Source organism: Heterodontus francisci, unplaced genomic scaffold (assembly GCF_036365525.1).
Source record: "Heterodontus francisci isolate sHetFra1 unplaced genomic scaffold, sHetFra1.hap1 HAP1_SCAFFOLD_517, whole genome shotgun sequence".
NCBI classification, from domain to species: Eukaryota; Metazoa; Chordata; class Chondrichthyes; order Heterodontiformes; family Heterodontidae; genus Heterodontus; species Heterodontus francisci.
The window spans coordinates 984,279-1,007,160 of NW_027141155.1; positions in this window are offsets into that span (position 1 = coordinate 984,279).

The following is a 22,882-nucleotide window of genomic DNA, read 5'->3' on the forward strand; positions in this document are numbered from 1 at the left end:
GAGGGGTTGGTGGAGGGGAATGAAGAGGGGGAGGGAGTGGAGGTGGAGGGGAATGAAGAGAGGGAGGGAGGGGGAGGTGGAGTGGAATGAAGAGGGGCAGGAAGGGCTTGGTGAAGAATGAAGAAGGTGAGGGAGGGGGAGCTTGAGGGGAATGAAGAGAGGGAGGCAGGGGTGGTGGAGGGGAATGAAGAGGGGAGGGAGGGGTTTGTGGAGGGCAATGAAGATGGGGAGGGAGGGGGAGGAGGATGGGAATGAAGAGGGGAGGGAGGGGGAGGTGGAGGGAATGAAGAGGGGGAGGGAGGGGGAGGTGGAGGGGAATGAAGAGGGGCAGGGAGGGGCAAGTGGAGGAGAATGAAGAGGGGGAGGGAGGGGGAGGTGGAGGGGAATGAAGAGAGGGAGGGAGGGGTGGTGGAGGGGAATGAAGAGGGGGAGGGAGGGGGAGGTGGAGGGGAATGAAGAGGGGGAGGGAGGGGGAGGTGGAGGGGAATGAAGAGGGGGATGGAGGAGGAGGTGGAGGGGAATGAAGAGGGTGAGGGAGGCGGAGGTGGATGGGAATGAAGAGGGGGATGGAGGGTGTTGTGGATGGGAATGAAGAGGGGGAGGGAGGGGGAGGAGGAGGGGAATGAAGAGGGGGAGGGAGGGGGAGGTGGAGGGGAATGAAGAGGGGAGGGAGGGTTTTGTGGAGGGGAATGAAGATGGGGAGGGAGGGGGAGGGGGATGGGAATGAAGAGGGGGAGGGAGGGGGAGGTGGAGGGGAATGAAGAGGGGGAGGGAGGGGGAGGTGGAGGGGAATGAAGAGGGGGAGGGAGGGGCAAGTGGAGGGGAATGAAGAGGGGGAGGGAGAGGGAGGTGGAGGGGAATGAAGAGAGGGAGGGAGGGGTGGTGGAGGGGAATGAAGAGGGGGAGGGAGGGGGAGGTGGAGGGGAATGAAGAGGGGGAGGGAGGCGGAGGTGGATGGGAAGAAGAGGGGGAGGGAGGGTGTTGTGGATGGGAATGAAGAGGGGGAGGGAGGGGGAGGAGGAGGGGAATGAAGAGGGGGAGGGAGGGGGAGGTGGAGGGGAATGAAGAGGGGGAGGGAGGGGAGGTGGAGGGGAATGAAGAGGGGGAGGGTGGCGGAGGTGGATGAGAATGAAGAGGGGGAGGGAGGGTGTTGTGGATGGGAATGAAGAGGGGGAGGGAGGGGAAGGAGGAGGGGAATGAAGAGGGGGAGGGAGGGAGTGGTGGAGGGGAATGAAGAGAGGGAGGGAGGGAGTGGTGGAGGGGAATGATGAGTCGGAGGGAGGGGGTGGTGGAGGGGAATGAAGAGGGGGAGAGAGGGTGTGGTGGAAGGGAATGAAGAGGGGGAGGGAGTGGAGGTGGAGGGGAATGAAGAGAGGGAGGGAGGGGGAGGTGGAGTGGAATGAAGAGGGGCAGGAAGGGCTTGGTGAAGAATGAAGAAGGTGAGGGAGGGGGAGCTTGAGGGGAATGAAGAGAGGGAGGCAGGGGTGGTGGAGGGGAATGAAGAGGGGAGGGAGGGGTTTGTGGAGGGGAATGAAGATGGGGAGGGAGGGGGAGGAGGATGGGAATGAAGAGGGGGAGGGAGGGGGAGGTGGAGGGAATGAAGAGGGGGAGGGAGGGGGAGGTGGAGGGGAATGCAGAGGGGCAGGGAGGGGCAAGTGGAGGGGAATGAAGAGGGGGAGGGAGGGGGAGGTGGAGGGGAATGAAGAGAGGGAGGGAGGGGTGGTGGAGGGGAATGAAGAGGGGGAGGGAGGGGGAGGTGGAGGGAAATGAAGAGGGGGAGGGAGGGGGAGGTGGAGGGGAATGAAGAGGGGTATGGAATGGGAGGTGGAGGGGAATGAAGAGGGGGAAAGAGGCGGAGGTGGATGGGAATGAAGAGGGGGATGGAGGGTGTTGTGGATGGGAATGAAGAGGGGGAGGGTGGGGGAGGAGGAGGGGAATGAAGAGGGGGAGGGAGGGGGAGGTGGAGGGGAATGAAGAGGGGAGGGAGGGGATGGTGGAGGGGAATGAAGATGGGGAGGGAGCGGGAGAGGGATGGGAATGAAGAGTGGGTGGGAGGGGGAGGTGGAGGGGAATGAAGAGGGGGAGGGAGGGGTTTGTGGAGGGGAATGAAGATGGGGAGGGAGGGGGAGGAGGATGGGAATGAAGAGGGGGAGAGAGGGGGTGGTGGAGGAAAATGAAGAGGGGAGGGAGGCGTAGGTGGAGGGGAATGAAGAGGGGGAGGGAGGCGGAGGTGGATGGGAATGAAGAGGGGGAGGGAGGGTGCTGTGGATGGGAATGAAGAGGGGGAGGGAGGGGGAGGATGAGGGGAATGAAGAGGGGCAGGGAGGTGGTGGTGGAGGAAAATGAAGAGGGGAGGGAGGGGTAGGTGGAGGGGAATGAAGAGAAGGAGGGAGGAGGAGGTGGAGGGCAATGAAGAGAAGGAAGGAGGGGGTGTTGGATGGGAATGAAGAGAGGGAGGGAGGGGTGGTGGAGGAGAATGAAGAGGGGGAGGGATGGGGTGGTGGAGTGGAACTAAGAGGGTTATGGAGGGGGTGGTGGAGTGGAAAGAAGAGGGGGAGGTAGGGGGTGGTGGAGTGGAATTAAGAGGATTATGGAGGGGGTGGTGGAGTGGAATGAAGAGGGGGAGGGAGGGGGTGGTGGAGTGGAATGAGGAGGGGGAGGGAGGGAGTGGTGGAGGGGAATGATGATGCGGAGGGAGGGGGTGGTGGAGGGGAATGAAGAGGGGGAGGGTGTGGGTGGTGGAGGAGAAAGAAGAGGGGGAGGGTGGGGGTGGTGGAGGAGCAAGAAGAGGGGGAGGGAGGGGATGGTGGAGGAGAAAGAAGAGGGGAAGGGAGGGGATGGTGGAGGGGAATGAATAGAGGAAGGGAGGGAGTGGTGGAGGAGAATGAAGAGGGGGAGGGAGGGGATGGTGGAGGGGAATGAAGAGAGGGAGGGAGGGAGTGGTGGAGGGGAATGATGAGGCGGAGGGAGGGGGTGGTGGAGGAGAATGAAGAGGGGGAGGGAGGGGTTGGTGGTGGAGAATGAAGAGGCGGAGGGAGGGGATGGTGGAGGGGAATGAAGAGAGGGAGGGAGGGAGTGGTGGAGGGGAATGATGAGGCGGAGGGAGGGGGTGGTGGAGGAGAATGAAGAGGGGGAGGGAGGGGTTGGTGGAGGGGAATGAAGAGGGGGCGGAGTGGAGGTGGAGGGGAATGAAGAGAGGGAGGGAGGGGGAGGTGGAGTGGAATGAAGAGGGGCAGGAAGGGCTTGGTGAAGAATGAAGAAGGTGAGGGAGGGGGAGCTTGAGGGGAATGAAGAGAGGGAGGCAGGGGTGGTGGAGGGGAATGAAGAGGGGAGGGAGGGGTTTGTGGAGGGGAATGAAGATGGGGAGGGAGGGGGAGGAGGATGGGAATGAAGAGGGGGAGGGAGGGGGAGGTGGAGGGAATGAAGAGGGGGAGGGATGGGGAGGTGGAGGGGAATGAAGAGGGGCAGGGAGGGGCAAGTGGAGGGGAATGAAGAGGGGGAGGGAGGGGGAGGTGGAGGGGAATGAAGAGAGGGAGGGAGGGGTGGTGGAGGGGAATGAAGAGGGGGAGGGAGGGGGAGGTGGATGGGAATGAAGAGGGGGAGGGAGGGGGAGGTGGAGGGGAATGAAGAGGGGGATGGAGGGGGAGGTGGAGGGGAATGAAGAGGGGGAGGGAGGCGGAGGTGGATGGGAATGAAGAGGGGGATGGAGGGTGTTGTGGATGGGAATGAAGAGGGGGAGGGAGGGGGAGGAGGAGGGGAATGAAGAGGGGGAGGGAGGGGGAGGTGGAGGGGAATGAAGAGGGGAGGGAGGGGTTTGTGGAGGGGAATGAAGATGGGGAGGGAGGGGGAGGGGGATGAGAATGAAGAGGGGGAGGGAGGGGGAGGTGGAGGGGAATGAAGAGAGGGAGGGAGGGGGAGGTGGAGGGGAATGAAGAGCGGGAGGGAGGGGCAAGTGGAGGGGAATGAAGAGGGGGAGGGAGGGGGAGGTGGAGGGGAATGAAGAGAGGGAGGGAGGGGTGGTGGAGGGGAATGAAGAGGGGGAGGGAGGGGGAGGTGGAGGGGAATGAAGAGGGGGAGGGAGGGGGAGATGGAGGGGAATGAAGAGGGGGAGGGAGGCGGAGGTGGATGGGAATGAAGAGGGGGAGGGAGGGTGTTGTGGATGGGAATGAAGAGGGGGAGGGAGGGGGAGGAGGAGGGGAATGAAGAGGGGGAGGGAGGGGGAGGTGGAGGGAAATGAAGAGGGGGAGGGAAGGGAGGTGGAGGGGAATGAAGAGGGGGAGGGTGGCGGAGGTGGATGGGAATGAAGAGGGGGAGGGAGGGTGTTGTGGATGGGAATGAAGAGGGGGAGGGAGGGGGAGGAGGAGGGGAATGAAGAGGGGGAGGGAGGGAGTGGTGGAGGGGAATGAAGAGAAGGAGGGAGTGGTGGTGGAGGGGAATGAAGAGAGGGAGGGAGGGAGTGGTGGAGGGGAATGATGAGTCGGAGGGAGGGGGTGGTGGAGGGGAATGAAGAGGGGGAGAGAGGGGGTGGTGGAAGGGAATGAGGAGGGGGAGGGAGTGGAGGTGGAGGGGAATGAAGAGAGGGAGGGAGGGGGAGGTGGAGTGGAATGAAGAGAAGCAGGAAGGGCTTGGTGAAGAATGAAGAAGGTGAGGGAGGGGGAGCTTGAGGGGAATGAAGAGAGGGAGGCAGGGGTGGTGGAGGGGAATGAAGAGGGGAGGGAGGGGTTTGTGGAGGGGAATGAAGATGGGGAGGGAGGGGAGGAGGATGGGAATGAAGAGGGGGAGGGAGGGGGAGGTGGAGGGAATGAAGAGGGGGAGGGAGGGGGAGGTGGAGGGGAATGCAGAGGGGCAGGGAGGGGCAAGTGGAGGGGAATGAAGAGGGGGAGGGAGGGGGAGGTGGAGGGGAATGAAGAGAGGGAGGGAGGGGTGGTGGAGGGGAATGAAGAGGGGAGGGAGGGGGAGGTGGAGGGGAATGAAGAGGGGGAGGGAGGGGGATGTGGAGGGGAATGAAGAGGGGGATGGAGGGGGAGGTGGAGGGGAATGAAGAGGGGGAGGGAGGCGGAGGTGGATGGGAATGAAGAGGGGGATGGAGGGTGTTGTGGATGGGAATGAAGAGGGGGAGGGAGGGGGAGGAGGAGGGGAATGAAGAGGGGGAGGGAGGGGGAGGTGGAGGGGAATGAAGAGTGGAGGGAGGGGTTTGTGGAGGGGAATGAAGATGGGGAGGGAGGGGGAGGGGGATGGGAATGAAGAGGGGGAGGGAGGGGCAGGTGGAGGGGAATGAAGAGGGGGAGGGAGGGGGAGGTGGAGGGGAATGAAGAGGTGGAGGGAGGGGTTTGTGGAGGGGAATGAAGATGGGGAGGGAGGGGGAGGAGGATGGGAATGAAGAGGGGGAGGGAGGGGGAGTTGGAGGGAATGAAGAGGGGGAGGGAGGGGGAGGTGTAGGGGAATGCAGAGGGGCAGGGAGGGGCAAGTGGAGGGGAATGAAGAGGGGGAGGGAGGGGGAGGTGGAGGGGAATGAAGAGAGGGAGGGAGGGGTGGTGGAGGGGAATGAAGAGGGGAGGGAGGGGGAGGTGGAGGGGAATGAAGAGGGGGAGGGAGGGGGATGTGGAGGGGAATGAAGAGGGGGATGGAGGGGGAGGTGGAGGGGAATGAAGAGGGGGAGGGAGGCGGAGGTGGATGGGAATGAAGAGGGGGATGGAGGGTGTTGTGGATGGGAATGAAGAGGGGGAGGGAGGGGGAGGAGGAGGGGAATGAAGAGAGGGAGGGAGGGGGAGGTGGAGGGGAATGAAGAGGGGAGGGAGGGGTTTGTGGAGGGGAATGAAGATGGGGAGGGAGGGGGAGGGGGATGGGAATGAAGAGGGGGAGGGAGGGGGAGGTGGATGGGAATGAAGAGGGGGAGGGAAGGGGAGGTGGAGGGGAATGAAGAGGGGGAGGGAGGGGCAAGTGGAGGGGAATGAAGAGGGGGAGGGAGGGGGAGGTGGAGGGGAATGAAGAGGGGGAGGGAGGCGGAGGTGGATGGGAATGAAGAGGGGGAGGGAGGGTGTTGTGGATGGGAATGAAGAGGCGGAGGGAGGGGGAGGAGGAGGGGAATGAAGAGGGGGAGGGAGGGGGAGGTGGAGGGGAATGAAGAGGGGGAGGGAGGGGAGGTGGAGGGGAATGAAGAGGGGGAGGGTGGCGGAGGTGGATGGGAATGAAGAGGGGGAGGGAGGGTGTTGTGGATGGGAATGAAGAGGGGGAGGGAGGGAGAGGAGGAGGGGAATGAAGAGGGGGAGGGAGGGAGTGGTGGAGGGGAATGAAGAGAAGGAGGGAGTGGTGGTGGAGGGGAATGAAGAGAGGGAGGGAGGGAGTGGTGGAGGGGAATGATGAGTCGGAGGGAGGGGGTGGTGGAGGGGAAAGAAGAGGGGGAGAGACGGGGTGGTGGAAGGGAATGAAGAGGGGGAGGGAGTGGAGGTGGAGGGGAATGAAGAGAGGGAGGGAGGGGGAGGTGGAGTGGAATGAAGAGGGGCAGGAAGGGCTTGGTGAAGAATGAAGAAGGTGAGGGAGGGGGAGCTTGAGGGGAATGAAGAGAGGGAGGCAGGGGTGGTGGAGGGGAATGAAGAGGGGAGGGAGGGGTTTGTGGAGGGGAATGAAGATGGGGATTGAGGGGGAGGAGGATGGGAATGAAGAGGGGGAGGGAGGGGGAGGTGGAGGGGAATGAAGAAGGGGAGGGAGGGGGAGGTGGAGGGGAATGAAGAGGGGGAGGGAGGGGCAAGTGGAGGGGAATGAAGAGGGGGAGGGGGGGGAGGTGGAGGGGATTGAAGAGAGGGAGGGAGGGGTGGTGGAGGGGAATGAAGAGGGGGAGGGAGGGTGTTGTGGATGGGAATGAAGAGGGGGAGGGAGGGGGAGGAGGAGGGGAATGAAGAGGGGGAGGGAGGGGGAGGTGGAGGGGAATGAAGAGGGGGAGGGAGGGGAGGTGGAGGGGAATGAAGAGGGGGAGGGTGGCGGAGGTGGATGGGAATGAAGAGGGGGAGCGAGGGTGTTGTGGATGGGAATGAAGAGGGGAGGGAGGGGGAGGAGGAGGGGAATGAAGAGGGGGAGGGAGGGAGTGGTGGAGGGGAATGAAGAGAAGGAGGGAGTGGTGGTGGAGGGGAATGAAGAGAGGGAGGGAGGGAGTGGTGGAGGGGAATGATGAGTCGGAGGGAGGGGGTGGTGGAGTGGAATGAAGAGGGGGAGAGAGGGGGTGGTGGAAGGGAATGAAGAGGGGGAGGGAGTGGAGGTGGAGGGGAATGAAGAGAGGGAGGGAGGGGGAGGTGGAGTGGAATGAAGAGGGGCAGGAAGGGCTTGGTGAAGAATGAAGAAGGTGAGGGAGGGGGGGCTTGAGGGGAATGAAGAGAGGGAGGCAGGGGTGGTGGAGGGGAATGAAGAGGGGAGGAGGGGTTTGTGGAGGGGAATGAAGATGGGGAGTGAGGGGGAGGAGGATGGGAATGAAGAGGGGGAGGGAGGGGGAGGTGGAGGGGAATGAAGAAGGGGAGGGAGGGGGAGGTGGAGGGGAATTAAGAGGGGGAGGGAGGGGCAAGTGGAGGGGAATGAAGAGGGGGGGGGGAGGTGGAGGGGATTGAAGAGAGGGAGGGAGGGGTGGTGGAGGGGAATGAAGAGGGGGAGGGAGGGTGTTGTGGATGGGAATGAAGAGGGGGAGGGAGGGGGAGGAGGAGGGGAATGAAGAGGGGGAGGGAGGGGGAGGTGGAGGGGAATGAAGTGGGGGAGGGAGGGGAGGTGGAGGGGAATGAAGAGGGGGAGGGTGGCGGAGGTGGATGGGAATGAAGAGGGGGAGCGAGGGTGTTGTGGATGGGAATGAAGAGGGGAGGGAGGGGGAGGAGGAGGGGAATGAAGAGGGGGAGGGAGGGAGTGGTGGAGGGGAATGAAGAGAAGGAGGGAGTGGTGGTGGAGGGGAATGAAGAGAGGGAGGGAGGGAGTGGTGGAGGGGAATGATGAGTCGGAGGGAGGGGGTGGTGGAGTGGAATGAAGAGGGGGAGAGAGGGGGTGGTGGAAGGGAATGAAGAGGGGGAGGGAGTGGAGGTGGAGGGGAATGAAGAGAGGGAGGGAGGGGGAGGTGGAGTGGAATGAAGAGGGGCAGGAAGGGCTTGGTGAAGAATGAAGAAGGTGAGGGAGGGGGGGCTTGAGGGGAATGAAGAGAGGGAGGCAGGGGTGGTGGAGGGGAATGAAGAGGGGAGGGAGGGGTTTGTGGAGGGGAATGAAGATGGGGAGTGAGGGGGAGGAGGATGGGAATGAAGAGGGGGAGGGAGGGGGAGGTGGAGGGGAATGAAGAGTGGGAGGGAGGGGCAAGTGGAGGGGAATGAAGAGGGGGAGGGAGGGGCAAGTGGAGGGGAATGAAGAGGGGGAGGGAGGGGGAGGTGGAGGGGAATGAAGAGAGGGAGGGAGGGGTGGTGGAGGGGAATGAAGAGGGGGAGGGATGGGGAGGGGGAGGGGAATGAAGAGGGGGAGGGAGGCGGAGGTGGTTGGGAATGAAGAGGGGGAGGGAGGGTGTTGTGGATGGGAATGAAGAGGGGGAGGGAGGGGGAGGAGGAGGGGAATGAAGAGGGGGGGGGGAAGAGGTGGAGGGGAATGAAGAGGGGAGGGAGGGGTTTGTGGAGGGGAATGAAGATGGGGAGGGAGGGGGAGGAGGATGGGAATGAAGAGGGGGAGGGAGGGGGAGGTGGAGGGAATGAAGAGGGGGAGGGAGGGGGAGGTGGAGGGGAATGAAGAGGGGCAGGGAGGGGCAAGTGGAGGGGAATGAAGAGGGGGAGGGAGGGGGAGGTGGAGGGGAATGAAGAGAGGGAGTGAGGGGTGGTGGAGGGGAATGAAGAGGGGGAGGGAGGGGGAGGGAGGGGGAGGTGGAGGGGAATGAAGAGGGGGAGGGAGGGGGAGATGGAGGGGAATGAAGAGGGGGATGGAGGGGGAGGTGGAGGGGAATGAAGAGGGGGAGGGAGGCGGAGGTGGATGGGAATGAAGAGGGGGATGGAGGGTGTTGTGGATGGGAATGAAGAGGGGGAGGGAGGGAGAGGAGGAGGGGAATGAAGAGGGGGAGGGAGTGGGAGGTGGAGGGGTATGAAGAGGGGAGGGAGGGGTTTGTGGAGGGGAATGAAGATGGGGAGGGAGGGGGAGGGGGATGGGAATGAAGAGGGGGAGGGAGGGGGAGGTGGAGGGGAATGAAGAGGGGAGGGAGGGGGAGGTGGAGGGGAATGAAGAGGGGGAGGGAGGGGCAAGTGGAGGGGAATGAAGAGGGGGAGGGAGGGGGAGGTTGAGGGGAATGAAGAGAGGGAGGGAGGGGTGGTGGAGGGGAATGAAGAGGGGGAGGGAGGGGGAGGTGGAGGGGAATGAAGAGGGGGAGGGAGGGGGAGGTGGAGGGGAATGAAGAGGGGGAGGGTGGCGGAGGTGGATGGGAATGAAGAGGGGGAGGGAGGGTGTTGTGGATGGGAATGAAGAGGGGGAGGGAGTGGGAGGAGGAGGGGAATGAAGAGGGGGAGGGAGGGGGAGGTGGAGGGGAATGAAGAGGGGGAGGGAGGGGAGGTGGAGGGGAATGAAGACGGGGAGGGTGGCGGAGGTGGATGGGAATGAAGAGGGGGAGGGAGGGTGTTGTGGATGGGAATGAAGAGGGGGAGGGAGGGGGAGGAGGAGGGGAATGAAGAGGGGGAGGGAGGGAGTGGTGGAGGGGAATGAAGAGAAGGAGGGAGTGGTGGTGGAGGGGAATGAAGAGAGGGAGGGAGGGAGTGGTGGAGGGGAATGATGAGTCGGAGAGAGGGGGTGGTGGAGGGGAATGAAGAGGGGGAGAGAGGGGGTGGTGGAAGGGAATGAAGAGGGGGAGGGAGTGGATGTGGAGGGGAATGAAGAGAGGGAGGGAGGGGGAGGTGGAGTGGAATGAAGAGGGGCAGGAAGGGCTTGGTGAAGAATGAAGAAGGTGAGGGAGGGGGAGCTTGAGGGGAATGAAGAGAGGGAGGCAGGGGTGGTGGAGGGGAATGAAGAGGGGAGGGAGGGGTTTGTGGAGGGGAATGAAGAGGGGGAGGGAGGGGCAAGTGGAGGGGAATGAAGAGGGGGAGGGAGGGGGAGGTGGAGGGGAATGAAGAGAGGGAGGGAGGTGTGGTGGAGGGGAATGAAGTGGGGGAGGGATGGGGAGGGGGAGGGGAATGAAGAGGGGGAGGGAGGCGGTGGTGGATGGGAATGAAGAGGGGGAAGGAGGGTGTTGTGGATGGGAATGAAGAGGGGGAGGGAGGGGGAGGAGGATGGGAATGAAGAGGGGGAGGGGGAGGAGGTGGAGGGGAATGAAGAGGGGAGGGAGGGGTTTGTGGAGGGGAATGAAGATGGAGAGGGAGGGGGAGGAGGATGGGAATGAAGAGGGGGAGGGAGGGGGAGGTGGAGGGGAATGAAGAGGGGGAGGGATGGGGAGGTAGAGGGGAATGAAGAGGGGGAGGGAGGGGCAAGTGGAGGGGAATGAAGAGGGGGAGGGAGGGGGAGTTGGAGGGGAATGAAGAGAGGGAGGGAGGGGTGGTGGAGCGGAATGAAGAGGGGGATGGAGGGGGAGGTGGAGGGGAATGAAGAGGGGGAGGGAGGCGGAGGTGGATGGGAATGAAGAGGGGGAGGGAGGTTGTTGTGGATGGGAATGAAGAGGGGGAGGGAGGGGGAGGAGGAGGGGAATGAAGAGGGGGAGGGAGGGGGAGGTAGAGGGGAATGAAGAGGGGGATGGAGGGGGAGGAGGAGGGGAATGAAGAGGGGGAGGGAGGGGTAGGTGGAGGGGAATGAAGAGAAGGAGGGAGTGGTGGTGGAGGGGAATGAAGAGGGGGAGGGAGGAGGAGGTGGAGGGCAATGAAGAGAAGGAAGGAGGGGGTGGTGGAGGGGAATGAAGAGGGGGAGGGATGGGGAGGGGGAGGGGAATGAAGAGGGGGAGGGAGGCGGAGGAGGATGGGAATGAAGAGGGGGAGGGAGGGGGAGGTGGAGGGAAATGAAGAGGGGGAGGGAGGGGGAGGTGGAGGGGAATGAAGAGGGGGAGGGAGGGGCAAGTGGAGGGGAATGAAGAGGGGGAGGGAGGGGGAGGTGGAGGGGAATGAAGAGAGGGAGGGAGGTGTGGTGGAGGGGAATGAAGTGGGGGAGGGATGGGGAGGGGGAGGGGAATGAAGAGGGGGAGGGAGGCGGTGGTGGATGGGAATGAAGAGGGGGAAGGAGGGTGTTGTGGATGGGAATGAAGAGGGGGAGGGAGGGGGAGGAGGATGGGAATGAAGAGGGGGAGGGGGAGGAGGTGGAGGGGAATGAAGAGGGGAGGGAGGGGTTTGTGGAGGGGAATGAAGATGGAGAGGGAGGGGGAGGAGGATGGGAATGAAGAGGGGGAGGGAGGGGGAGGTGGAGGGGAATGAAGAGGGGGAGGGATGGGGAGGTAGAGGGGAATGAAGAGGGGGAGGGAGGGGCAAGTGGAGGGGAATGAAGAGGGGGAGGGAGGGGGAGTTGGAGGGGAATGAAGAGAGGGAGGGAGGGGTGGTGGAGCGGAATGAAGAGGGGGATGGAGGGGGAGGTGGAGGGGAATGAAGAGGGGGAGGGAGGCGGAGGTGGATGGGAATGAAGAGGGGGAGGGAGGTTGTTGTGGATGGGAATGAAGAGGGGGAGGGAGGGGGAGGAGGAGGGGAATGAAGAGGGGGAGGGAGGGGGAGGTAGAGGGGAATGAAGAGGGGGATGGAGGGGGAGGAGGAGGGGAATGAAGAGGGGGAGGGAGGGGTAGGTGGAGGGGAATGAAGAGAAGGAGGGAGTGGTGGTGGAGGGGAATGAAGAGGGGGAGGGAGGAGGAGGTGGAGGGCAATGAAGAGAAGGAAGGAGGGGGTGGTGGAGGGGAATGAAGAGGGGGAGGGATGGGGAGGGGGAGGGGAATGAAGAGGGGGAGGGAGGCGGAGGTGGATGGGAATGAAGAGGGGGAGGGAGGGTGTTGTGGAGGGGAATGAAGAGGGGGAGGGAGGGGGAGGAGGAGGGGAATGAAGAGGGGGAGGGGGAGGAGGTGGAGGGGAATGAAGAGGGGAGGGAGGGGTTTGTGGAGGGGAATGAAGATGGGAAGGGAGGGGGAGGAGGATGGGAATGAAGAGGGGGAGGGAGGGGGAGGTGGAGGGGAATGAAGAGGGGGAGGGATGGGGAGGTAGAGGGGAATGAAGAGGGGGAGGGAGGGGCAAGTGGAGGGGAATGAAGAGGGGGAGGGAGGGGGAGTTGGAGGGGAATGAAGAGAGGGAGGGAGGGTGGTGGAGGGGAATGAAGAGGGGGAGGGAGGGGGAGGTGGAGGGGAATGAAGAGGGGGAGGGAGGCGGAGGTGGATGGGAATGAAGAGGGGGAGGGAGATTGTTGTGGATGGGAATGAAGAGGGGGAGGGAGGGGGAGGAGGAGGGGAATGAAGAGGGGGAGGGAGGGGGACGTAGAGGGGAATGAAGAGGGGGAGGGAGTGGGAGGAGGAGGGGAATGAAGAGGGGGAGGGAGGGGTAGGTGGAGGGGAATGAAGAGAAGGAGGGAGTGGTGGTGGAGGGGAATGAAGAGGGGGAGGGAGGAGGAGGTGGAGGGCAATGAAGAGAAGGAAGGAGGGGGTGGTGGATGGGAATGAAGATGGGGAGGGATGGGGTGGTGGAGTCGAATTAAGAGGGTTATGGAGGGGGTGGTGGAGTGGAATGAAGAGGGGGAGGGAGGGGGTGGTGGAGTGGAATGAGGAGGGGGAGGGAGTGGGAGTTGGATGGGAATGAAGATGCGGAGGGAGGGGGAGTGGAGGGGAATGAAGAAGTGGAGGGAGGGGGTGGTGGATGGGAATGAAGAGGGGACGAAGGGGGAGGGAGGGGGAGGTGGGCAATGAACAGGCGGAGGGAGGGGGTGGTGGAGGGGAATGAAGATGTGGAGGGAGGAGGTGGTGGATGGGAATGAAGAGTGGACGAAGGGGGAGGGAGGGGGAGGTGGTTAATGAACAGGCGGAGGGAGGGGGTGGTGGAGGGGAATGAAGATGTGGAGGGAGGGGGTGGTGGATGGGAATGAAGAGGGGGAGGGAGGGGGTGGTGGAGGGGAATGAAGAGGGGGAGGGTGTGAAGGAGAGGAGTGGGGAGAGGAGTGGGGGAGAGGAGTGGGGAAAGGAGGGGTGGGGAGTGGATGGGGGAGAGGAATGGGGAGGGGACGGGTAAGGGAGTGTGTGAATGGAGTGGGTGGGATAGGAATTTGGGGTAAGGAGGGGGAAGAGAGTGGGGCAGCGGTGTTGGAGAGGGTGAGTGCGGAGGGCAGTGGACTGATGAGGGGAATGTACATGGGCAGTGGAGGAGGGGCGTGGGGGAAGTGAGTGTAAGAGTGGGGAGGGAAGGGGAGGGGAGTGGGGGAGTGGAGCGGAGTAGGGGAGTGGGGCAGGGGTGTGGTGTTGGGGTGTGGGGTAGGGGAGGGCTGGGAGGGGAGTGTGGGCGGGGAGCGGAGTAGGGGAGTGGGGAATGGGAGTTTGTGAGGGGAGTGGGGAGGAGAGTTGGGGAGGGGAGTTGCAGAGAGGAGAGGGGTAGAGGAGTGTAGTAGCGGAGTGTGGTAAAGGAGTGGGGTGAGTGATTGAGGTAGGGGAGTGAGGGAGGGGTTTGGGGACAGGGAGTGGTGTAGGGGAGAGGCGTGTTTGATTGCGCGCGAGGAGGGGGGAGCGGAGTGGGGGACGGGAGTGGAGGGAAGGGGAGTTGGGGAGTGGAGTGGGGGACGTGTTTGGGGTAGGAGAGTTGGGTAGTGCAGGGCAGTGAGGAGTTGGAGGGAAGGGGAGTGGGGTCGGGGAGTGCGGTAGGTGTGTCGAGTTGGGGAGTGGGGTAGGGGAGTGGGGGAGTGTTGTGGGGTAGGGGAGTGGGGTAGGGGTGTGGGGTAGGGAGTGGGGGAGGGTAGTGGTGGATGGGATTGTGCTGCGGGGGGGCAGTGAGGAGGTGCAGGGAAGCGGAGTGGTGGAACGCGAGTGGGAAAGGGTAGTGGGGGAGGGGAGTGGGGAGGGGAGTGGGGAAGGGGATTGGGGCAGAGGAGTGGGGCAGAGGAGTGGGGAGCATTGTGGGGGAGGTTAGTGTGGGAGGGGAGCTGGGGCGGGGAGCGGGGAGGGGAGTTGTGGAAGTGAGTGAGGGAGGGGAGTGTGAGAGGAGAGTGGGTGAGGGGAGTTGGGGAGGGGAGTTGGGGATGGGAGTTGGGGAGGGGAGTGGGGGAGGGGGGTGGGGCAGGGGAGTTGGGGAGTGGAGTGGGGGAGGGGAGTTAGGGAGGGGTGTTGGAGACGGGAGTTGGGGAGGGGGCGGGGTAGGGGAGTGACGGAGGGCAGTTCGGGAGGGGAGTGGGCAGGGGAGTGAGGGTGGGGAGCGGGGTAGGGAAGTGGGGTATGGGAGTTTGTGAGGTGAGTGGGGGACGAGAGTTGGGGAGGAGAGTTGGTTAGGAGATTTACGGAGAGGAGAGGGGAGGGGAGTGGGGTAGAGGAGTGTGGTATAGGAGTAGGGTGTGTGAGTGGGGTAGGTGAGTGAAGGAGTGGAGTGGGCGACAGGGAGTGGGATATGGGAGTGGGGGAGGGGAGCGGAGTCGGGGAGTGGGGTAGGGGTGTGTTGTCGGGGAGTGGGGTAGTGGAGTGGGGTAGGGGAGTGGGGTTGGGGAGTTGGGTAAGAGAGTGGGGAAGGGTGTTGGGGAGGGGAGTGGAGGAGTGGAGTGTGGTAGGGGAGTGGGGTCGGGGATTTGGGTAAAAGAGTGGGGGAGGAGGTGGGGCAGGGGAGTGGGGCAGGGGTGTGGGGGAGGGGAGTTGGGGAGGTGAGTGAGGGAGGAGAGTGGGGAGGGGAGTTGGGGAGGGGAGTGGGGGAGGGGAGTGCGGGAGGGGAGTTGGAATGGGAGTTGAGGAGGGGTGTGGGGGAGGGATGTGGGGGAGGGATGCGGAGTGGGGGGTGGGGTATGGGAGTTGGTGAGGGGCCTGGGGGAGGAGAAGGGGAGGGGAGTTGGGGAGGGGAGTTGGTGAGGCACATTGCAGAGAGGAGTTGCAGAGGGGAGTTCGGGATGGGAGTTGGGGAGGGTAGTTGGGGTATGGGAGTTTGTGTGAGGAGTGGGGGAGGAGAGTTGGGGAGGGGAGTTGTGGAGGGCCGTTGCAGAGGGGAGTTGCAGAGGGGTGTTAGGGAGGTGAGTTGGGGAGGGGAGTTGGGGAGGGAAGTGGGGGAGGGGAGGGGAGTTGGGTAGAGGAGTGGGGTGTAGGAGTAGGGTGGTGAGTGGGGTAGGGGAATGAGGGAGGGGAGTGGGGGACAGGGATTGGGGTAGGGGAGTGGGGGAGCGGAGAGGGGTAGGGGAGTGTGGTAGGGCTGTAGTGGCGGGGAGTGGAGTAGGGGAGTTGGGGGATGGGTGTGGGGGAGGGGAGCGGAGTAGGGGAGTGGGGTATGGGAGTTAGTGAGGGGAGTGGGGGAGGAGAGTTGGGGAGGAGAGTTGCGGAGAGGAGAGGGGTAGAGGAGTGTGGTAGAGGAGTGGGGTGAGTGATTGGGGTAGGGGAATGAGGGAGGGGAGTGAGGGACAGGGAGTGGGGTAGGGGAGTGGGGGTGGGGGGTGGTGTAGGGGAATGGGCAGAGGAGTGGGGCAGAGGAGTGGGGCAGAGGAGTGGGGAGCGTTTAGGGGGAGGTTAGTGTGGGAGGGGAGCGGGGGAGGGGAGCGTGGGAGGGTAGTAGTGGAAGTGAGTGAGGGAGGGGAGTGTGGGAGGAGAGTGGGGGAGGGGAGTTGGGGAGGGGAGTTGGAGAGGGGAGTTGGGGTGGGGAGTTGGAGAGGGGAGTTGGGGAGGGGAGTTGGGGAGGGGAGCGGGGTAGGGGAGTGAGGGAGGGGAGTTGGGTGGGGAGTGGGGGAGGAGAGTTGGGGAGGGGCGTTGCGGAGAGGAGCGGGGTAGAGGAGTGGGGTGTAGGAGTAGGGTGGTGAGTGGGGGAGGGATGCGGAGTAGGGGAGTGGGGTATGGGAGTTGGTGAGAAGAGTGTGGGAGGAGAGTTGGGGAGGGGAGTTGGGGAGGGGAGTTGGGGAGGCGATTTGGGGTATGGGAGTTTGTGTGAGGAGTGGGGGAGGAGAGTTGGGGAGGGGTGTTGGGGAGGGAAGTGGGGGAAGGGAGGGTGAGGGGAGTTGGGGACTGGAGTGAGGGAGGGGAGTGCCGTACGGGTGTTGGGGAGGGGAGTTGGGGAGGGGAGGGGCAAGGGGAGGTTTGTACGGGAGTGGGGGAGGGGTGTTAATGCAGGGAGTGGGGGAGTGGAGTGGTGGAGGGAAGTTGCGGTGAGAAGAGGGGGAGGGGAGTTGGGTAGAGGAGTGGGGGAGGGGAGTGGGATGTGTGAGAGGGTTAGGGGAGTGAGGGAGGGGAGTGGGGGACATGGAGTGGGGTGGGGGAGTGGGGTAGGGGTGTGGGGGAGCGGAGAGGGGTAGGGGAGTGTGGTAGGGCTGTGGTGGCGGGCAGTGGAGTAGGGGAGATGGGGGAGGGGTGTGGGGGAGGGGAGCGGAGTAGGGGAGTGGGGCAGGGGTGTGGTGTCGGGGAGAGTGATAGGGGAGTGGGGGGAGGGGAGTGGGGGCAGGGAGCGGAGTAGGGGAGTGGGGTATGGGAGTTAGTGAGGGGAGAGGGGTAGAGGAGTGTGGTAGAGGAGTGTGGTAATGGAGTGGGGTGAGTGATTGGGGTAGGGGAGTGAGGGAGGGGAGTGGGGGACAGGGAGTGGGGTAGGGGAGTGGCGTATTTGTGTGGGGGCGGGGAGAGGTGAGTGGAGTGGGGGAGGGGATTTGGGTATGGGAGTTTGTGTGAGGAGTGGGGGAGGAGAGTTATGGAGGGGTGTTGGGGAGAGGAGTTGGGGAGGGAAGTGGGGGAAGGGAGGGTGAGGGGAGTAGGGGACTGGAGTGGAGGAGGGGAGTAGGGAGGGGAGTGCCGTACGGGTGTTGGGGAGGGGAGTTGGGGATGGGAGGGGCAAGGGGAGGTTGGTACGGGAGTGGGGGAGGGGTGTTCATGCAGGGAGTGGGGGAGTGGAGTGGTGGAGGGAAGTTGCGGTGAGGAGAGGGGGAGGGGAGTTGGGTAGAGGAGTGGGGGAGGGGAGTGGGGTGTGTGAGAGGGTTAGGGGAGTGAGGGAGGGGAGTGGGGGACATGGAGTGGGGTGGGGGAGTGGCGTAAGTGAGTGGGGGCGGAGAGAGGGGAGTGGAGTGGTGGAGGCGAGCGGAGGGAAGGGGAGTGGGGAGTGGAGTGGGTGAAGTGTGTGGGGCAGGAGAGTTGGGTGGTGGAGTGCAGTGAGGAGGTGGAGGGGAGGGGAATGGGGTAGGGGTGCGGTATCGGGGAGTGGGGTAGGGGAGTGGGGGAGCGGAGTGGGGTAGGGGAGTGGTGTATGGGAGAGGGGTAGGGGAGTAGTGGAGGAGAGTGCGGTAGGGGAGTGGGGGAGTGGAGTGGGGTAGGGGAGTGGGGGATGGTAGTGGGGGAGGGTAGTAGGGGCTGGGTGTTGTACGGGATGCAGTGAGGAGGTGCAGGGAAGCGGAGTGGGTGAGAGGAGTGGGGGAGGGGAGTGCGGCAGAGGAGTGGAGCAGAGGAGTGGGGCAGAGGAGTTGTGGAGGTTAGTGTGGGAGGGGAGCGGGAGAGGGGAGTTGTGGAGGTGAGTGAGGGAGGGGAGTGGGGGAAGGGAGTGTGGCAGGGGAGTGCAGCAGGGGAGTTGGGAAGTGGAGTGGGGGAGGGGAGTTGTGGAGGGGATCTGGGGAGGGGAGCGGGGTAGGGGAGTGAGGGAGGGGAGTGGGGAGGGGAGTGAGGTAGGAGAGCGGATTATGGGAGTGGGGTATGGGAGTTGGTGAGGGGAGTGGGGGAGGAGAGTTGGGGAGGGGCGTTGCGGAGAGGAGAGGGGGAGCGGAGTGGGGTAGAGGAGTGGGGTATAGGGGTAGGGTGGTCAGTGGGGTAGGGGAATGAGGGAGGGGAGTGGGTGACAGGGAGTGGGGTAGGGGAGTGGGGTAGGGGTGTGGTGGAGGGGAGTGGGGTAAGGGAGTGGAGGAGCGGAGTGGTCGAGGGGAGTGGGGCAGAGGAGTGGGGCAGAAGAGTGGGGCAGAGGAGTGGGGAGCGTTGTGGGGGAGGTTAGTGTGGGAGGGGTGCGGCAGAGGGGAGCGGGGAGTGGAGTTGTGTAAGTGATTGAGGGAGGGAAGTGTGGGAGGAGAGAGGGGGTGGGGAGATGGGGTGGGCAGTTGGGGAGGGGATTGTGGGAGGGGTGTGGGGGAGGGGAGTTTTGGAGGGGCGCGGGGTTGCGGAGTGAGGGAGGGCAGTTGGGGAGTGGAGTGGGGGAGGGGATTGAGGGAGGGGAGCGGAGTAGTGGAGTGGGGTATGGGAGTTGGTGACGGGAGTGGGGAGGAGAGTTGGGGAGGAGAGTTGGGGAGGAGAATTTGGGGAGGGGAGTTGCGGAGAGGAGAGGGGAAGGGGAGTGGGATCGAAAGGTGGGGTACAGGAGTAGGCTGTGTGAGTGGGGTAGGTGAGTGAAGGAGGGGAGTGGGGGACAGGGAGTGGGGTACGGGAGTGGGGGGAGGGGAGTGCGGGAGGGGAGCGGAGTAGGGGAGTGGGGTAGGGGAGTGGTGTCGGGGAGTGGGGTAGTGGTTTGGGGGAGCGGAGTGGGGTAGGGGAGTGGGGTAGTGGTGTGTGGTAGAGGAGTGACGTGAGTGAGTGCGGTTGGGGATTGAGGGAGGGGAGGGGGGACAGGGAGTGGGGTAGGGGAGTGGTGTATTTGAGTGGGGGCGAGGAGAGGGGAGTGGAGTGGGGGAGGGGAGTGGACGGAAGGGGAGTGGGGGAGTGGAGTGGGGGACGTGTTTGGGGTAGGACAGTTGTGTCGTGGAGGGCAGTGAGGAGGTGGAGGGAAGGGGAGTGGGGAGGGGAGTGGGGTAGGGGTGTCGTGTTGCGGAGTGGGGGAGCGGAGTGGGTTAGGGGAGTGGGGTAGGGGAGTGGGGGCGGGTAGTGGTGAAAGGGAGTGTGGTACGCGAGGGCAGTGAGGAGGTGCAGGGAAGCGGAGTGGTGAAACGGGTGTGGGGGAGGGTATTGGGGGAGTGGAGTGGGTGAGGGGAGTGAGGCAGAGGAGTGGGGCACAGGAGTTGTGGAAGTGAGTGAGGGAGTGGAGTGTGGGAGGAGGGTGGGGGAGGGGAGTTGGGGAGGGGAGTTGGGCAGGGGAGTGTGGGAGGGGAGTGGGGGAGGGGAGTGGGGTAGGGGAGTGCGGTAGTGGTGTGTGGTAGAGGAGTGGGGTGAGTGAGTGGGGGACAGGGGGTGGGGTAGGGGAGTGGCGTATTTGAGTGGGGGCGGGGATAGAGGAGTGGAGTGGGGGAGGGGAGTGGAGGGAAGGGGAGTGGGGGAATTGTAGTGGGGGACGTGTTTGGGGTAGGAGAGTTGGGTAGTGGAGGGAAGTGAGGAGGTGCAGGGAAGCGGAGTGGTGGAACGGGTGTGGGGGAGGGTAGTGGGGGAGTGGAGTGGGAAGTGAGTGGGGCAGAGGAGTGGGGCAGAGGAGTGAGGATCGGTGTGGGGGAGGTTAGTGCGGGAGGGGAGCGGGGCAGGAGTGCGGGGGAGGGGAGCACGGAGGGGAGTTGTGGAAGTGAGTGAGGGAGGGGAGTGTGGGAGGAAGGTGGGGGAGGGTAGTTGGGGAGGGGAGTTGGGGAGGGGAGTGTGGGTGGGGAGTGGGGGAGGGGAGTGGGGCAGGGGAGTTGGGGAGTGGAGTTGGGGAGGGGAGTTGGGGAGGGGAGTTGGGGAGGGAGTTGGGGAGGGGAGCGGGGTAGCCGAGTGAGGGAGGGCAGTTGTGTAGGGGAGTGGGGGAGGGGAGTGAGGGAGAGGAGCGGAGTAGGGAAGTGGGGTATGGGAGTTCGTGAGGGGAGTGGGGGGAGGAGAGTTGGGGAGCAGAGTTGGGGAGGGGAGATGGGGAGGGGAGTAGCGGTGAGGAGAGGGGGAAGGGAGTGGGGTAGAGGAGTGGGGTATTGGAGTAGGGTGTATGAGTGGGGTAGGTGAGTGAAGGAGGGGAGTGGGGGACAGGGAGTGGGGTAGGGGAGTGGGGGGAGGGAACTGGGGGAGGGGAGCGGAGTAGGGGAGTGGGGTAGGGGAGTGGTGTCGGGAGCGGGGTAGTGGCGTAGGGGAGTGGAGTGGGGTAGGGGAGTGGGGTAGGGGTGTGGTGGCGAGGAGTGGGTTATGGGTGCGGAGTAGGCGAGTGGGGTCGGGGTGTGGTGTCGGGGAGTGTCGTAGGGGAGTTGGGAAGGGGAGTGGGTAGGGGAGCGGAGTAGGGGAGTGGGGTATGGGCGTTGGTGAGGGGTGTAGGGGAGGAGAATTGGGGAAGGAGTGGCGGGGAGGGTAGGGGAGTGGAGGGAAGGACAGTGGGGAGTGGAGTTGGGGAATATTTGGGGTCAGAGAGTTGGGTAGTGGAGGGCAGTGAGGAGTGGAGGGAAGGGGAGTGGGCGAGGGGAGTGGGGTTGGGGAGTCGGGTAGGGGTGTGGTGATGGGGAGTGGGGCCGGGAAGTGAGGTAGGGGTGGTGTGGGAGGGGAGTGCGTTAGGGAGTGCGGTAGGGGAGTGGGGGAGGGTAGTGGGGAATGGGAGCGTGGTACGGGGGCAGTGAGGAGGTGAAGGGAAGCGGAGTGGTGGACGGGAGAGGGGGAGGGGAGTGGGGGATGGGAGTGGGGGAGGGGAGTGCGGTAGGGGAGTTGGAATGGGAGTTGGAATGGGAGTTGGGGAGGGGAGAGGGGTAGGGGAGTTGGGGAGGGAGTTGGGGAGGGGAGCGGGGTAGCCGAGTGAGGGAGGGCAGTTGTGTAGGGGAGTGGGGGAGGGGAGTGAGGGAGAGGAGCGGAGTAGGGAAGTGGGGTATGGGAGTTCGTGAGGGGAGTGGGGGAGGAGAGTTGGGGAGCAGAGTTGGGGAGGGGAGATGGGGAGGGGAGTAGCAGTGAGGAGAGGGGGAAGGGAGTGGGGTAGAGGAGTGGGGTATTGGAGTAGGGTGTATGAGTGGGGTAGGTGAGTGAAGGAGGGGAGTGGGGGACAGGGAGTGGGTAGGGGAGTGGGGGGAGGGAAGTGGGGGAGGGGAGCGGAGTAGGGAGTGGGGTAGGGGAGTGGTGTCGGTGAGCGGGGTAGTGGCGTGGGGGAGTGGAGTGGGGTAGGGGAGTGGGGTAGGGGTGTGGTGGCGAGGAGTGGGTTATGGGTGCGGAGTAGGCGAGTGGGGTCGGGGTGTGGTGTCGGGGAGTGTCGTAGGGGAGTTGGGAAGGGGAGTGGGGTAGGGGAGCGGAGTAGGGGAGTGGGGTATGGGCGTTTGTGAGGGGAGTAGGGGAGGAGAATTGGGGAAGGGAGTGGCGGGGAGGGTAGGGGAGTGAGGGAAGGACAGTGGGGAGTGGAGTTGGGGAAATATTTGGGGTCAGAGAGTTGGGTAGTGGAGGGCAGTGAGGAGTGGAGGGAAGGGGGAGTGGGCGAGGGTAGTGGGGTTGGGGAGTCGGGTAGGGGTGTGGTGATGGGGAGTGGGGCCGGGAAGTGAGGTAGGGGTGGTGTGGAGGGGAGTGCGTTAGGGGAGTGCGGTAGGGGAGTGGGGGAGGGGAGTGGGGAATGGGAGCGTGGTACGGGGGGCAGTGAGGAGGTGAAGGGAAGCGGAGTGGTGGACGGGAGAGGGGGAGGGGAGTGGGGGATGGGAGTGGGGGAGGGGAGTGCGGTAGGGGAGTTGGAATGGGAGTTGGAATGGGAGTTGGGGAGGGGAGAGGGGTAGGGGAGTTGGGGAGGGAGTTGGGGAGGGGAGCGGGGTAGCCGAGTGAGGGAGGGCAGTTGTGTAGGGGAGTGGGGAGGGGAGTGAGGGAGAGGAGCGGAGTAGGGAAGTGGGGTATGGGAGTTCGTGAGGGGAGTGGGGGAGGAGAGTTGGGGAGCAGAGTTGGGGAGGGGAGATGGGGAGGGGAGTAGCAGTGAGGAGAGGGGGAAGGGAGTGGGGTAGAGGAGTGGGGTATTGGAGTAGGGTGTATGAGTGGGGTAGGTGAGTGAAGGAGGGGAGTGGGGGACAGGGAGTGGGGTAGGGGAGTGGGGGGAGGGAAGTGGGGGAGGGGAGCGGAGTAGGGGAGTGGGGTAGGGGAGTGGTGTCGGTGAGCGGGGTAGTGGCGTGGGGAGTGGAGTGGGGTAGGGGAGTGGGGTAGGGGTGTGGTGGCGAGGAGTGGGTTATGGGTGCGGAGTAGGCGAGTGGGGTCGGGGTGTGGTGTCGGGGAGTGTCGTAGGGGAGTTGGGAAGGGGAGTGGGGTAGGGGAGCGGAGTAGGGGAGTGGGGTATGGGCGTTTGTGAGGGGAGTAGGGGAGGAGAATTGGGGAAGGGAGTGGCGGGGAGGGTAGGGGAGTGGAGGGAAGGACAGTGGGGAGTGGAGTTGGGGAAATATTTGGGGTCAGAGAGTTGGGTAGTGGAGGGCAGTGAGGAGTGGAGGGAAGGGGAGTGGGCGAGGGTAGTGGGGTTGGGGAGTCGGGTAGGGTGTGGTGATGGGGAGTGGGGTCGGGAAGTGAGGTAGGGGTGGTGTGGAGGGGAGTGCGTTAGGGGAGTGCGGTAGGGGAGTGGGGGAGGGTAGTGGGGAATGGGAGCGTGGTACGGGGGGGCAGTGAGGAGGTGAAGGGAAGCGAGTGGTGGACGGGAGAGGGGGAGGGGAGTGGGGGACTGGAGTGGGGGAGGGGAGTGCGGTAGGGGAGTTGGAATGGGAGTTGGAATGGGTGTTGGGGAGGGGAGAGGGGTAGGGAGTTGGGGAGGGGACCTGAGGAGGGGAGTGGGGGAGAGGAGTGGGCCATTGGAGTGGGTCAGAGGAGTGGGGCAGAGGAGTGGGGAGCGTTGTGGGGAAGGTTAGTGCGGGAGGGGAGCGGGGGAGGGGAGCGGGGGAGGGGAGCACGGAGGCGAGTTGTGGAAGTGAGTGAGGGAGGTGAGTGTGAGAAGAGGGTGGGGAGGGGAGTTGGGGAGGG